Here is a 5,189-nt window from a genome sequence, read left to right on the forward strand (position 1 = left end):
TTCAGACACTGGAGGCTGTTTCCCCAAAACCATAGTCATAGTTACGAGAAGTCACAGATCAGTGCGAAGGTCTTGAGAAGCAGACTTCGACAGCTGTGGTGTACCTGAATTTCCAATTGTTTTTAGAACTCACAGCACAGCTCTACTTCAACTTTGGTTTCTCTGGTTGTTGAAAGCAAGCAGTCTTTCAAAGATCAATCTAGCACAGTGATCTTGACTTTGAATTCCCGTCTGCCTAGCTATTTTTGGTGTGCCCCTCTGTTGTTCACTGCAGGTTTTTATTTGGTCTTTAGATAATGAAACATGAATTGCAACTCCTGGTTCCTGGGTGCTGAGAGGTGGTATTAGTTTCTTGGAGAGTACTAACTGGCTGGCTTCAAACAATAAACACAGATGTCTCAAGATTCTCAACACCAGAAATCTAAAGTCCAAGTATATATAGGCTTATATGCACTTCAAAGACACCATGGGAGAATCTTTCCTTGCGTCTTCTGATTTCTGATGGTTTGTGGAGCTCATTGGCTATAGTATCATAACAGCAATTCAACCTTTTTCATTTGGCCTTTTTTTTTTTTTTTTTTTTTTGGTTTTTCGAGACAGCGTTTCTCTGCGTAGCTTTGCGCCTTTCCTGGAACTCACTTGGTAGCCCAGGCTGGCCTTGAACTCACAGAGATCCGCCTGGCTCTGCCTCCCGAGTGCTGGGATTAAAGGCATGCGCCACCACTGCCCGGCGCCTTTTTGTGTCTTATAAGGACATTTTCAGTGGACTTGATGTTCACTCAAATCCAGTATAATCTTATTTATTTATTTATTTATTTATTTATTTATTTATTTATTTATTTATTTATTTATTTATTTATTGTTGTTTTGTGAGTTAGAGTCTCATTATCAGGTTGACCTTGAACTCAGAGATGTCTTTGCTTTTTAAGTTCCAGCCCTGGTAATTTCTGTTTTAGAAAAAAACTTTTCTCTATGTAGCCGAAAGACAAGGCATGACACTAAGAATCTTCACTCAGAACTATGGGGCATCCCCAGACCCAGAGCCTATTTTTCTGAACACCTGACTCTGTACTATGTGGATAACCAGGCTGTGTATGAGCTGTCACAATGAGATCAGTGCCAGTAGGCGAGGCAACTAAATTCGCCTTGGGACACTGGTTTGAGGTCCTAACCCCTGAGCAAGTTCAAAGTGTCCTCGCAATCAAAGGGCACCAATGGGTAACTAGGGGACAACTGTCTAAATACTAAGTCCTCTCCCTGCAATCATCAAAACTGCCCTTCAGTTGCCTCACATGAAACCCAGCAACTGTGCTCTTGTTTCTGAGGCAAACAAATGAACTGTGTGGGTCATAGAGAAAGTCTGCTCTAGCAAGCTTACCTTGGAGGATAAGCCCTTCGAGAGCCCTCATGTATAACAGTTTACAGACAGGAAATGTTACATAAGCAAAGGAATCTGAAGGGAACAATAGAGGCTAAGCCTCTTCCAACAGCTGAGCTCAGAAAGCTGAACTTCACAAATGGGAAAAGGTAAGTCAGTGTCGACACTGACTTACATATGCTTGAATAGTCCTTCATGCTCACACAGCTAGAGGACTTTTAACGGGAGCAAATCCTCTGGTTAAACATGACCCTGAACTGTATCTTTTCCAGAAGCTGTCTGGTAATGCATCCAGGTAACAGTTATGCACTGCAAAGGACATCAGAAATGCAATTCCCCAGTACACAGAGAAGTAACCCAACGGCGCATGTGCCAAACAGCAGCACTCCAGGGTGCAGCAGAGATGGCTCTGATACCTCTTGCTCCAGAGTTAATTTAAATCCATCTTATACAGAAGCAAGGAAGGAATGGGCCACCCAGCAGCGACAGACTGACTAGAATTGACTGGTAAGATTCTGTTGTCTCAAGCACATCAGTGGAAAATTAGTAAGAGACTTTATGACTCGTGCAACTTGGGAAGAGAAGCATAAACTACTCTATTCACTTGCGCATTGAGGGAAAAAGACTGTCACAATCAGGGCTTGTGTCCTCTGTCTCTGTGGTAACCCAGGAGGTAGAGTCAAGTCACTACCCCATCCATACCCAGGAGAGGGACATGTCTAGAAGGTTGGAAAGTTTTTAAAGTTAATAAATAGAACATGTAAGTTCGTAAGTCAACACATTTCTCAAATACACTGGTGTGTACATTAGGTAGGTGAGTTTCAGCAAAATGGGAAAACGTCAGATAAAGACTTCAGATGCTGTCTGATATCATTCTGAATTTTTGGATTGATGGAAGCTAGGGTCTATTTGTGTATTCCAAAGGATTTACCTAACAGTCACAAGGATGTTAGGTCACATTCAAAGGCAGGGAATACACAGCTACTAAGAGAACTAAGTATGACCTTAGATAACTTGACTCTGAGAGTCTAGCCTCTCCACATAATTGAAATTCTTGTCAGTCAGTAAGCATTTGTAGTCACAGCTACATGAACTTTTGTTCCCTGCTCCCTTGGGTGGCCAAGCATCACATTTTGTCCATGTGTGAGACCCAATGTTATTTCAGTGATCCTCTGGTTTTCTACCTCTTTGGACCTTTTCACATTTCCCTTACATCAGGAAGGCTGATATTTTAGATCTCTGGATAGGCAGGGTATAAATTCCTGTGAAGACTGAAGAAACTCAATGGATCTTTGGTTGTGATGATCATCAACCCTTAAACACAATGGATTGAAGTCTCAGAAGGAGAATTCAACCAGAATAGAAATACATGGGAAGTTAAGGAGGCAAGGGAAGAGAAGGCTCTCCTTAGCTGAGCCTGAGTCTGGATGAAGCATTTGATGAGTCAGAGATTCCAGCAGAACTCATCACATTTGCTATATAAGTTACTTACATAGAGAAGGCATACCTTTTAGATAGAGATGATTTCAAATAAGAATGTAAAAATACCAGTGAATTATCCTTAAGGCCTAAGGGACGCATGACCTTCAATATGGCCATTTTACATCCCCAGCTGTAAAACTGCAATTATCTAGGAATCTCATAGGAAAACACTATTAGCAGTAAACAGTGTGTTTTAATCCCCTCATACAATCTTTATGACCCTTGGGGAAGAAAGCTTGACTCTTGTCTCCAAAACCTGTCTTGCTGGCTGTTCCCAGCTGAAGCTCTTAAAAGATCATGTGTTTTAATCTTCCTCCACTCTAATCTTTGCTCACTACTTCTAGGTATCTTCTTCTTTGAGACCTTTGTCCTCATGAGTGGCTTAGGGGAGAAACACTGGGTTTTCTTTTGATTTTAATATATTGGATCCATTATATATCAGTGAGATTTTATGCAAAATTAGCTTCACCAGGGTTCGACTGCTAATACACAATTCTCACTCAACTCATCAAATACACTGATAGATATTTAAAATTGAAATTAATATGTACTTTGTTCACGGTGAGAGCACTTAATAAGCAGATGGACATGGTCTGAAATGTCGGTGAGTGACTTTCCTTGTACAGCTGACTGTCAACAGCTATCAAGGTTCCTGGTAAGATTTTTAAAGCATTGGTATATTTTTCTTTTAAAACATTAGAAACTAATTAATATGAACAGGGGAGAGAAACTTGTTACTTTGCTTGTCTATAATACCTGATGGTCTAATAAAAAGCTGAATGGCCAATGGCAAGGCAGGAGAAAGAATAGGCAGAGAGAATAAATAGAAGGAGAAATCTGGAAGAGAGAAAAAGAAGAAAGAGCAAGAGAACAAGGAGAAGAGGATGCTAGGGGCCAGCCACACAGCTAGTCATGAAGTAAGAGTGAAAGTAAGACATACAGAACTAAGAAAAGGAAAAAGCCCAGAGGCAAAAGGTAGATGGGATAATTTAAAGTTAAGGAAAGCTGGCAAGAAACAAGCCAAGCTATGGCCAGGCATTTATAATTAAGAATAAGCCTCCGTGTGTGGTTTATTTGGGAGCTGGGTGGTGTGCCCCCAAGAACCAAAACAACTAACTACAGAAACTGGCCAGGAAGTTTTAGGGTCAGGGGCCCTGAAAAGGAACAGTTCTAATTCTTGTCGTTGGCCAGAAACTAGACCTTGATTCTGGCCTCTGGCCCCTGGTCAGGAATATTAGGATGGGTCTCTCATTTCCAGATTTCTCTCTCTTCTAAATGAGCACTTCTGATTAGAAGCTATATGTAACAGTATGACTGAGACTCAAGGCCAGACACCCATTCCTTCTGGTGAAGAGATCTCTGGAGTTTTAGAGTGGAAACGGGGCATATCCATGATAATCTTAACAGTGATGCTATCAATTTTTGGCTTTTGTGTATTCAAGGCCTGCCTTGTCTTAATTATGTCTCCTCTTATTTATAGTTGACCAGCACTCAGATGGTCCTGTGCAACCAAACTCAAACTATGAGACCCATTGATTGCCCTCCAAGTCTTAAAACAACAAGAGTAGAAACTCTTAAGTTCTATGTCCATCTCATAAATGGGTCTCAACTACTGAGGTGGGTATATTCCAGAAAATAACAGACTTGAAGGCACTTAGGATGGACCCCTTCATCATAGTCTACTTTGGACCCTACCTCCTGTTTCTCTGGTAATAATATATAGGTAAACATCAGCTTTGCCACTTTTAAGACTTGAATTTCCAGGGCTTTGTTGAGGCCCATTAAGCATAAGCTATTTTTCTCCTTGTCAAAATAGTGGAATCTACCTGTGGCCCTGGGTAGACACACACCATTCTGATGTGATCCAAATATTAGAACACCACATACTAGTATCTCTTAATCCCGATGGCCTGTTGATCACCTAATGAGGAGTCCACCTCACTGGAAATCTGCTTCACTTGAAGACATGCTAAGGAGATGGGGTAATTATTTCTTTAACGAGATAACATGCTTATCTTTTCTAGAAGCCTTTCTATGAGTGCAGCCACTTTCAGTTCACTTTTTGGAAAGGTATAACTTCACTTTTCCTTCTCTCTCTCTCTCTCTCTCTCTCTCTCTCTCTCTCTCTCTCTCTCTCTCTCTCTCTCTCCTCTCTGTTGTTGGCCAAAACCCTAAGCATGGTTTAACTGTAACACTGTAACAAAATAATCTTCCTTCTCAGCTATTATGAATCCTTTACTAACAAATTTGTCTTTATTACAGAGGGAACTGGATTTCCTGGGTAACACAATGAAAGTTGATCTTGAAAGTGTTAAGGAATTTAGAACCT

This window comes from Peromyscus maniculatus, chromosome 3 (genome assembly GCF_049852395.1).
Source record: "Peromyscus maniculatus bairdii isolate BWxNUB_F1_BW_parent chromosome 3, HU_Pman_BW_mat_3.1, whole genome shotgun sequence".
NCBI lineage: Eukaryota > Metazoa > Chordata > Mammalia > Rodentia > Cricetidae > Peromyscus > Peromyscus maniculatus.